This window comes from Carassius carassius, chromosome 4, assembly GCF_963082965.1.
Source record: "Carassius carassius chromosome 4, fCarCar2.1, whole genome shotgun sequence".
Classification (NCBI taxonomy): domain Eukaryota; kingdom Metazoa; phylum Chordata; class Actinopteri; order Cypriniformes; family Cyprinidae; genus Carassius; species Carassius carassius.
Genome location: NC_081758.1, coordinates 38,126,109 through 38,138,723, shown reverse-complemented (window position 1 = coordinate 38,138,723; position 12,615 = coordinate 38,126,109). Strand labels below are relative to the sequence as shown.

At 33.4% G+C, this 12,615-nt stretch overlaps 1 pseudogene; it reads right to left on the bottom strand.

The window, feature by feature from the left end:
* Nucleotides 1-4,292: 4,292 nt before the first annotated feature.
* LOC132135883 (DNA topoisomerase 3-beta-1-like) lies at nucleotides 4,293-12,370 on the bottom strand (annotated as a pseudogene).
* Between the last annotated feature and the right edge of the window lie 245 nt (nucleotides 12,371-12,615).

The following is a 12,615-nucleotide window of genomic DNA, read 5'->3' as shown; positions in this document are numbered from 1 at the left end:
TTTTACAAATTATTAACTTGTATTAAAAGGCCTCAATTTAAAAGTGACAATAACCCTAAATGTCACAAACAGAAAAGAACAAGAACCAAACCAAGTGAATCACTCACAAACAACTTGCTGTTCATCTTCTGGTTGCTGTTCAGGATCTTTGGGGCAGTAGTGAGGTGAAAGGTCAGCTTTAAGCAGTGACAGCAGCATTGCACATCGCTGCATCCAGCCAGGATGGGGCATTTCTTAAAAAAAATGTAATAAAAAAAACACCTCACGTGTCAACAGTGTGACAGTAAAGAATGCATACTCACCAAGGCTGTATTTATATGATCAAAAACACAGTACAAATAGTAAAATGTAAAATAAATGCTTTCTAATTGAATGCATTTTAAACGTAATTTACTCCTGTGATGTAAATTTTTTTCTGAGAGTGTACACCTCTGAATGGTCCCTATTGTCATCCTCATTACTCCAGTCTTCAGTGTCACATGAAAAAAAGGTAGTCTATACAGAGTGTGTAGAAAATGTATTGACTAGAAACAAATTATTTTTCTCCAAATGCTACTCATGCATTCTCAGAAACCGTGGAGTAAAAGCACATCTTGCACTAGTGAATTTGCTCTGGTTTAGATTAGATGTAACACTGCTGGAGCAACAAGTGGCAAATGGCCCAAGCACCCACTCATACAACACGACTATTAAAAAGAAGCATTTGTCTGCGTGAGATGTTATCTAATGACATAACAGCAAGATATCGGAAAACACTCCCTTGTATACTACTTGACAAGAGCTGCGGTAACATCATGCACATCTGACCTACATCAAGACACAAAAAGGGTTAAACCTGACAAATCTGCACTGTGCAGACAGCAAAGAGGAAATGAAATGGGTATAACAATAGTGATTCCACAGACAGGAAGTCTGCCCTGAGAAATGTGTCAGGGGAGAAAGAGAAAAGGATACAGAAAGAGATAATACAAAAATCCATTGTAGATTTAAAATTCTGCACCAATGCTTTCATTTAACGCTTGGATTGCCACTGATAGTACACTGGAGAAAAAACAAACACCAAATCTCTTAATCAGCTCATGCATAGTGAAACGTGCTGACCTGGTGCAAATACTGTCAGGAAAACAGATCATGCCAGAGAGCGAGAGAAAGCAAATGGGGGAGAGAGAGAGAGAGAGAGAGACAGGAATGAGAGAACACTCCTCCTCTGGCTAAAGAGGACAGATGTGTCACAACATTTTAAAAATCCTGTATGTTTTTAGAAAATGTACAAAGTAAATGGGCATGTAAACACAAACATAAAGATGTACCTATAGCTGAAAGAAGAGGACATCATCCAGCAGGAAACATTAACAAATATGACTCATCTCTTCGACAAAACCCTTGATTGGGGTTTTCAAACTGACAAACAGGGGCCCACAAGGGAGTTCATGGAAGAGAAAAATAGTGTAAAAAAAAAAAAACACTAAAAATTAAACAAATAATAAAACACAAGACCTAACTAAATAAACAAATTAACTGATTAAATTAATAAATAATAATAATACTTTTTAAAAGTTAATAAATATCATTAAAATAAATAAATAAATAAAAATGTGGGAACCTCCAGGGACTCACAAGGGTGTGGTGGGGTATCCATGGAAACGTTTGGAGAAAAGCAGAATAAAAAAAAAAAGTTAATCGAATTAAATTAATTAATTTTAAAAATAAATCATTAAAATGAAATAAATAATTTAAGGAACAAAAAAGATAAAGAACCCCAGAGACCTTAAAGGGAGTTTTAGAGATTCTGTCGAAAAGATTAAAGAAAAACAGTTTCAATTTTTTTTATGTAAAAATAATAAATACTAAATAAGATCAAACTAAATACAGAAATATATTCATTAAGATATTTGTATAAATTATTAATAAACATTTTTTAAAAACATTAAAATATTTTAAAGAAAAATGTATTTATAAATAATAATAATATACATAATATTTGAATAAATAATACATAACAGTACAGTAGAATTAAAAACATTTTTTCTTCTAAATATTATTTTATACACACTAATAATATTAATTTTCACAATATAAATAACATCTTTAATACATAGCTGTCTTTTCAATTACAGAATGGGGGTCCCTTACTTGAGGATGGTCATATATGGGGGTCCGAGACACCTGAAAGTTTAGAAACCTGTGACCTACATGATATGCACATAACAAACCTGGCTGAGAGCAGTCGGAGGCCCAGATCCAGACTCTCTCCCTTCACCTCCTGCACAGAGACTTTGCAGCTAAGTGGACTGATGGGAAGCGGGTCCTCAGTCCCAAGCAGGTTTGGAAAATCCTCCATGCAACTCATGAGTGTGGACCTGAAACCTCTACAAAGGTAGGAAGTTGGAGATGTCCAAAGGAATTGCAAACTTCACGTATGAATCTACAAATAAAATAAATAAATGAATAAAGAAAGAAAGATAATAATACACACAACCACTTTCACCAGAACCTGTCAGTGTTGTAAATGTAAATGTCTCTGTAAGTTTAAAGCAAATATGTTGCTATAGTAATAGTACAGAACAGAATAGAATAGAAATTTTAGATATAATAAATTATTGGTATATACACTTCTTCATACAATAATCTATGCAAAATAGAATGTGAGAGTGTTGGCCAATCAGAATATTCGGAGGCGGCCCTTTGTCAACATCAATCAATAACGTGTGTTTGGGGCGGGGCTACCTGTTTTTATTTATTTTTATTTATTTTTTTACATTGAACAAAATTATAAACGCAACACTTATGTTTTTGACCCCATTTTCATGAGCTGAAATAAAAGATCTAAGACTTTTTCTATGTAAAAACATAAAAAAGAGCATAGTGGTGCGTAAACGTACCTTGAGGCTGTTTTGCGTTGCTTTATGCGCCGACACTTCCTTTTTCTACTGATGAGTGCGGTTTGAAGTACTCGCGCATGAACGCACACCCATTTAGTTTACGCAACAAAAGCCAATCCATCTGCAGAAGTCGCTGTGACAGACAGGAAGTACAAACATAGTGATATATAAGCGTTAAGGATGAACGTTTGAGGCGCGGAAGAGACTTGTCAGAACGGGATGAAGACAATCCGTTCGGTTGTCAGATCAATGTGTGGCTGTCTGGGCGGTGACAGACCGATCTTATGAATATTAATACGATCCTTTTAACTAGCTAACCAACGAGCGTCCAGTCATCCATGATAGGTAATTAATATTCATAAGCCAAGGTTCTGTTTCTAAACATGAAAATAAATGAGGCAAGCAAGGAAACGTTTTCATTGTACATGCAAAGAGGCTTTAGATGTACATAGAAAACTATTTTATATTTTATGCAAGACTGATGACTTAATACTACTGTATTTTGTTTAAATGTGAAACCAAAAACGTTATACAAACATATTTTTCTTTTATAACATATTGATAGACAAGTGGCACCTTTTCTTTTCCTTTCTTTTTATTAAACTTATTTTTTTTTACTTGAATAATGTGATCTCAATTAGTTAAACAGTGTAAAATGTTGTTTATTATATACTATGAAATTAAGTGCAATTGAGGGCAAGTTTGAAAATACAATTAAAACACCATTGTTAAATAAATAATAAAATAAAAAGGGGTTTTTTTCTTATTTACAGAGAAGACTGGTCTGAAGCATGTTATTGTTGTGGTACTATAATCTGTTTTATTTTTATTTATTTTTGTTGCTAACTTAATTTATCTTTTTGCTAGTTTAGGCATTTATGTGTATTTCAGATATGGTTAAATTTTTTTTTTTTTTTTGGTGTAGTTTACATAAACTGATTTATTGTGTATTTACAAACTTAATGTTGTATATCGTTTCATATAGATGTGTGACTTTTCTCTTTCAATATATTTTAATATTACTCCAGTCTTCAATGGCACATGATTATTAAGATATTATATTAATAGAAAAAAAGTTATTTTAAATATTTTCACAATATTACTGTTTTTACTGTATGTCTAAGCAAATAAATGCAGTCTTGGTGAGCATAAGAGTTCTTTTAAAAACAGTTTAGATTCAGGTGTCTAAATCTCTCTTTTTATTGAATATAAATATACATAAGCCAAAAACCACAGAAAAAATACAGCAAAGACTCTGTTCGCTAAAATTTTATTGCCATTTTCATCTTTTTAGTTTGCACTTTAAGACTTATTAAGCTGCCGTTGATTTTCTACTGCAAGACAAATAAACTTTACAAAATATTCTACACAAATTATGCTGCCAAGGCTTCCATTTTATCTTTATGCTTATTAGGATTCCCTTTCCCCATGGGCCTCCTCCCTCTTCCCCTCCCTCTCCCTCTCTGTGCTGCTCCGGCCTGGTGCATGCCGCATGGTCGCATGTTTCTGCTCCACCATCATTTAACACATAACCTTTAAGAATGGATATATTTTATATTATTAAACGAGAATCAGAGCCTTATAGTTTCTCCTACCTTTCTTCATGTCTCTGAAGGGAGGGTTGCTGAAGCAGATTGCCAGGAGACCCCGAGGTCCACAGCACCAGCTCAAACTCATCCAGAGGACACTTGAGCTCTTTGTACAGCTTAATGGCTCCATTCTGAGGCAAACTGGAGGTCTCGTCACAGTGAGAGCAGTGCAGGCGGCTAGGTTTGGCCTGGGCTGATTAAAAAAGACCAATGTGTAAAGCAAAGTTACTTTATTTTTGACACTGCATAATGATAAAGCTTTGAAAAGCAATCTGGGTATCGTCTGACTCAACTTTTTGCAGTTGTAGAATACATTGAATGTTCATTCATTGGAACGTTATATTTATTACTTATGAAACACTTTTTTTAGATGTTGCATTTGAGCTGACTTTTTATTAAATAATGCTTTTCCGTGTTAAAATTGATCATTTAAGACATATTGATGGTGGAAAACACAAGTCAACCACCAGCATTTACTGAATAACTGAAATATTTCAGTTTATCATTTGCCACATAATTTACAGTCCGAAATGAGGACGTAACAGTAAAGACCTCTATACAGTGGCTGGCCTCACTCAGTACATTTGGCTTGAGAAAATCAACATTAATCTCACTTATGCAAGCGGTTGACATTGAAGCCCATTTAACAGGGACATTAAACCATCAGCCTAAGCTCTCATTTGAATGATGAGGGACATTGATGAATAATTTGTGAGTTATTCCACATTCAGATGGACACAGGACAATATTTAGGTAAACTGATTTCTTGTTGAAGGTCATTTTCAAGTGCACATGTATTGGCTGAAAGGACAAGAGAGAGACGAATCTGCCTAAAAGCTCAAAGTGCATCAGAGTGAAAAAGAAATAAACCATGTGATTTACATCAGCATGGCCATTCAGATGGTAATTAGGATCAAAGTTAGTGTGTGTATGCTCTGGGAGCATCAAAAACTTTTGCTGCATTACTCACTGCATGTACTAATCAACATCATTTCCTCTCAACATGATGTTAGATGTTTAAAAACTTTATTTCTGGTGTACAAAGTATTGTGGGTACTGTTCAAAAGTTTGGGGTCAAGATTTTTTTAAAGAAATTAATAACTTTTTTTTTTTCAAAAAATTATTGATTAAATTGATCAAAAGTGACAGTAAAGACATTTATAATGTTACTGTTTCATATAAAAAACTGTGTTCGTTTAAACTTTCTATTCATCAAAAGAATACTGAAATGAAATGCATCAAGGTTTCTACAAAAATATTAAGCAGCACAACTGTTTTCAACATTGATGATAGTAAGAAATGTTTCTTGAGCAGCAAATCAGCATATTAGAAAGATTTCAGAAGGATCACATGACACTGAAGACTATGGAAGCCTGTGTCTGCCAATAAATACGAGTTTTTTTCTCACAATTCAGACTTTTTTTCTCAGAATTGCGAGATATAAACTCACAATTGCAAGTTATAGAGTCAAAATTGTGAGTTATAAAGTCAGAATTGCAAGATATAAACTCACAATTCAGAGAAAAATAAGTAAAAATTGTGAGATAAAAAGTTGCAATTACCTGGTTTTATTTTTTTATTCAGTGGCGGAAATGGCATTTCATAGAAGACTGGAGTAATGATGCTGAAAATTCAACTTTGCATCACAGGAATACATTACATTTAAAATATATTAAAATAGAATAGTTATTTTAAATTGTAATAATAGTCTACAATATTTCTGTTTTATAGCATTTTTTTTTTATCTTGGAACAGAATTCTAACTAAAAATTACTGACCCTTAAAAGTTGCTGGTAGCTATTGACTTCCATTGTATGGAAAAACACAGTGGAAGTCAGTGGCTACCAGCAATGGTTTGGTTAACAACATACAGGTTTGAACTTGAGGGTGAGTAAATGATGACAAAATGTCCTTTTTTTCCTATTATACCACCTCTCATTAGTTGCTAATAACCATTATACTTAATTAATACTAACGACCATCATACAGAGTCTTAAACATGTTCATCAATGATGCATTTATTTGATCAACAATAGAGTTAAAAATAAAAAGAGTAATGTTGTGAAATCTCACCAGTAACATTTCCAGAAAAAGAAAGCAATAAGGCAGTATGAGCAGGACGTTAAATGATTCCTTGCAGACCTGGATGTACTTCATGAAGCGATGACATTTGCCACAGCGAGAGAGGTTTCCCAGTATCACTTCCATCAGCTCATCCATGCCTGTTAAAAACATTCCCAGCGTGTTTTAAGAGTCAATAATTAACAAAAACAAAGTGATGCACATTGATAAGTGATCAGTAATGTTAAAACAACATCTCTTATATCAACTTCACACTGTAAAGGTGGCACAGAGGCACTTCTGAAGTGGCTTTAAGGTGATAAATGTATTTACACAGCAATTAAAACGATACACTTTGTCACACTGGGCTGAGGTGGGTCTGTTTTATGCAGCATTGTGTATTTAAACTACATTTTGTAGGAACTGTCCTGTCATAACTCGACTGCATAAAGACACCTTGAGTTTGATAAACAATTTATGCTCATCCCTTCCTAAACCTATGAAGCCTACTATTTCATATTTTGCAAATTAGTTACTCAGAATGGCATCTAAATTATTAACTTGATCAAAATATAGTCTTTTAGCAAGTAAAAGGACATTTAATATCATAAAAATGTCCACCTTTAGGTTGAGGCACACGTATCTATAATCTACACAGATTTGACAGTAAACATAAACATTCACTGGAATGAAGCAATTTAAGATTACTTGCTTTTCCATTCATCACTTTCATTTTTTCCATACATCATGTTAAAATGTGAGTATCAAATATGATTATCAGACTTTTCTCAATCCTTATTATATTGCTTTGCACTATATACGTTTTGGTTTATTGTGGAGTCCACGAAGTAGTGGAACTTCTTCTTGAAGGTGTCCAGAGTGTGCTGTAAGACCTGTTGGAAGTTTGCCTTTCCTAAAGATATCAGATCCAGCTGTTTTTCCACAGCGCTGCGGATTGCGGGCAACACCAAATCTGCATCTAACACACACACACACACACACACACACACACACACACACACACACACACACACACACACACACACACACAGACAGATGTGCAAGGAAAAAGATAAGCATAACAAATTAGTCACGCACTCACCAACTAAATACGTGAGGTTGAAATGTTTTTTCTTACCAATCTTATAGTAACCGTGAACCAGAACAATCCCCAGGTTTGTGGGTTTGAGTTTGCAGCCACTTTCAACCGTTACATAGTTTAACGGTTGAATTTTGATCAGTTTGATGCATCCTTGCTGAATAAAATGTTTCTTTCTTTCACCAAAAAAAAAAAAAAAACATACTGGACCACCACAGTTTTGAATGGAAGTGTATATACACTACAGGTCAAAAGTTTGGGATCAGAACGATTTTATTTTTTTAAAGGAGAATCTTATGCTCATCAAAGCTATATTTATTTGATCAAAAATACAGGAAAAATGTAATATTGTGAAATATTATTATGATGTAAAATAATGCTTTTCTATTTTAATATACATAAAAAATTTAAGAATTAGAATTTATTTGTGTGATTCAAATCTGAGTTTTCAGCATCATTACTGCAGTCTTCAGTGTCACATAATACTTCAGAAATCATTCTAATATGCTGATTTATTATCAGTGCTGGAAACTGTTGTGCTGCTTAATATTTATTTTTTGGAACCTGAGATACTTTTTTTCAGGATTCTTTGATGAATAAAACTATTAAAAAAGAGCATTTATTTAAAATAGAAATATTTTCTAACAATATACACTACCGTTCAAAATTTTGGGGTCAGTAAATTTTTATTCTGTCTTTTTTGAAAGAAATTAAATCTTTTATTCAGCAATGATGTGTTGAATTGATAAGAAGTGATAGCAAATATTTATATTGTTAGTAGAAAAGATTAATATTTTTAATAAATGCTGTTCCTTTAAACTTTTTATTCATCAAAGAATCCTGAAAAAATGTTGCAGTTTCCAAAAACATATTAAGCAGCACAACTGCTGCCAACATTGATAAATCTAATAATAAATTAGCATATTAGAATGATTTCTGAAGGATCATGTGACACTTTATACTGGAGTAATAGCTGATGGAAATTCAGCTTTGCATCACAGAAATAAATTATATTTTAAAGTATATTGAAATAGAAACCATTGTTTTATATTGTAATAACATTTTGCAATATTACAGTTCTGGATTTTTGATCAAATAAATGCAGCCTTGATGAGCATAAGAGACTTCTTTAAAAAACATTAAAGGTCTTATTGATCCCAAACGAGCAGAGCTTTTACCTGTATACACACACACACATAAGAATTTTTCACAAGACAATATTAATCATTTTACATCCTTTCAGGATGCCATATCAGGATTAAAGGCTAAATAAATTATACTAAAATAATATATATTAAAAAAAATAATACAAATAAGGAAAGAGCTCTTCCTGGCCATTTCACCCCAAAAGGAGCTGTTGGCCTGTTGTTTGAGCGTGCCCTTCAGGTCAAAGTTTTCAGGGTAATGTGTAGCCTCTGTACGAGGGTAGCTGATTTAACCCTGTGTGTAGAGACACTCTGCTATATGCATAGTATGCTGGAGACCCATTCCTGAGAAATAAAGATAAAATCACACATGCACTACAGCACTTGTATTTTTATTCATAAAAGAGCATTTTTATGCATCACAACTGTTTTCAACATTGATAATAATAGGAAATGTTTCTTGAACAGCAAATCAGCATTTCAAAATGTTTTCTGAAGGATCATGTGACACTGAAGACTGGAGAAAATGATGCTGAAAATTCAGCTTTGCTGTCACAGAAATGAATCACATTTTAAAATAGATTAAAATAGTTATTTTACATTTTATTAATATTTCACAGTATAACTGTTTTACTGCATTGTTATTCAAATAAATGCAACCTTGGTGAACATAAGAGACTTTTTTCTTTTTTCAAAAACATACAGAAAAAAACCTTACCAAATACCCCATATTTTGAACAGTAGTGTGTTACATATTAGTTAACTAGTTACATTTTTAGTGTAAAATAAGCTCTGGATCATATAATATCACAAGGCAAGCTGCCCACCCAAAGCAGAGCTGACCACTCTTAACATCTCCACTGTATTCAGTGCGAGAGGTCTCTGCTTGGCTTTCTCTTTCTTAGTCACTGAGTCAACCTGCAAGAAAAGACACATGATAAATCATGCAGTTACACCTTCAGCACATTCTGCACTACTGAAATATGAGATTACATATAAAATAAAGAATTGAGATAAAAATACAAACTTTAGCCTCCTTAGCAGTCTTTGCCATGTTAGCAAACATTTGACCAAAATCCCGGTCAAAAACTCGCACTCGGTCCCAGTCCAAGGTGAGTGGGCTGTCCTTGCCTTTAAAAGCCTGTGTGCACAAAAGTGGAATATGCAGGAATTCAAAAAATATAGTGCAATATAATAAACAGTTGTTCTGTAAAAGAATTAGTAAAACTGGATTTTGTAATTTCAGCAGTAAAGGCCAGAACTGACCTTGGCCTGTACGACCCAATACGCTTCAGGTTTGAAGGACTGGATCTTGTCATGCCGTTCCACACAGAATCCCAGAGTGGGAGTCTGACAGGGACCGAACGAGATCAAGGAGGAGTCCAAATTCCCATATTTCCCTTGGAAGTATTTGGTCTGGAAACTAAAATTTAGGGGTAATGGTGTGAACACCCTACTATCATCTTTTAGTGGAACAGTTTGACAAATGCACTACTGAGTTAAGTAAGAATTCTTTTTTTTAATGAAATTCATTTTATTCTGCAAAAACATTAAACAAAAGTGACAGTAAATACATTTATAAAGTATACATGTGACCCTGGACCACAATTAAGTGTTCATTTTTCGAAATTGAGATTTATACATCATCTGGAAGCTGAATAAATAAGCTTTCCATCGATGTGCAGTTTAATAGGACAATATGTGGCTGTGATACAACTATCTGAAAATCTGAAATCTGATGGTGCAAAAAACTAATTGTCCAAATGAAGTCCTTAGCAATGCATATTACTAATCAAAAATGATTTTTTATGTATATTTCTGGTAGGAAATTTACAAAATATCTTAAAGCAACATGGTCTAATATTCTAATGATTTTTGACATAAAAAAAAAATCGATAATTTTGACCCATACAATATATATTTGGCTATCGCTACAAACATGCCAATGCAACTTAAGACTGGGTTTGTGGTCCAGGGTCACATATGTATAATTCAACAAAGAATCCTGAAAAAAAATATCCACAACAATATTAAGCGGCACAACTGTTTTCAACAATTTTAATAATACACGTATCTTGACCACCTAATTACCATATTAAAATGATTTCTGAAAGATCATGTGACACTGTCTTCACTGAAAATTCAGATTTGCTATCACTTGAAAAAAATAGATTTTAAAATATATCAAACTAATACAAAAAGATATATATATTTTAAGTTGTAATAATATTTTATGATATTACCGCTTTTATTATATTATTATAACTTAAAAGGAAAACATTTTAACAAACATGTTAAAAACATTCTAAAAATCTTACCAACCCCAAACTTTTCAACAGTTGTGTATATTGCACACAACAAGATTGTATTGTAATGTAATAAAAACAATCAAGAAATCAAAGCAGGTCTGCCCTCTTTCGTACCGTGTGAAAGCACAGCCGATCCTGCGGTCCAGTTCCTCACGTGCATCTACAGACAGAGCCTCGTTCTGGTTGGGTTCTCCGAGTCGGTTCATGGCGTTACAGATATCCGTGTCTGTGATGGAGCTAAACTCATCACAGGCTGGATGGCATCCAACAAAAAATACATAATCAAAAAACACCTCGGCCCCAGTTATATGAACAATCTTAGGATGCATTTTCTTTCAACATATTCATGCTCACCTCAAAACATATGTTCTCTCCTTCTTTTTCACAGTCCAACCACAAGACGACATAGTCACAACTTTTCGCTTCAACCTGTCAATAAACAGTTATTTATGGAAGGGTTTTTAAATACATAAAAGACTACTGCTAAATGTAATTGTTAAAATATTGTTATTAAACTAACTATAATATAATAACATTATATAATATTTATAGAACAGGAATTCTAGAAACACCATAATCGGTCATGTAAAGAAAGGTAAAGTCACCTGAAGGAATTTGACCATATTTAGTTTGGGGTTTGCTTCTTTCTTCTCAGTCGGAGCTTTAATGAACAACTCGAGAGCAAATGTGAGAGGTCACAGGCCTACATCAAGGTGTAAAAAATAAAAAATCTCCAAAAAAATCGTTACTTTTATAAATAAAAATAAAAAAGTTGCAGCAACAATGAGAAAGTAGCTCAATTTGGTGACAAAATCCCCAAATTGGCACAACTGCATGTCGTAATGCTCTAATGCTAGTATTTCCTGTCATGCTCACTGTGGTTCAGAGATAAAGACTGCCATGTAGCAGTCAAAATGTAAACTCGAAACGAAACAACTGGCATGAATCTTGTATGAATTAATTTTTTTAAAAATATCGATATTCCCTTTTTGAGAATTGATACAGTACCGCCAAACAAAATATCGCGATACTCACGTGTATCGATATTTTCTTACAATATGGAAGTCACTGAGACCATCATTCTTTAAAATATTTTCTTTTGTGTTCAGCAGAAGAAAGAAATGCATACAAGTTTGTAATGACGAGGGTTTTGTGACATTTTAACATTTGACAAAACATTTTGACAAAACATTTTAACCTAAAAATCACGCAAACATAAGCTTACACTTTGTTTACTGCATTGATTGCATTGCATTCAGACTTTATCCTTAGCTTCAAACATCATTCTTCACACTTAGAACCACATCTGCAATGTCTGCAAAAGCAACTAATGTGATCACGTAAGCTTGACTTCTGCAGTAAGCGCTCCGTCAGAAACTTTGATGGTCGACACTGACAAACCAGCAGACTAAAAGCAGTCTAATTAGTGCTGGCATTGAGCGATCCATCATAAAGTAAAATGAGAAAGCTAAGAGCAGATTATGCATTATTCTTTTTCTATTTTGTGCTCTACCAGAGTTAAACCTGAAT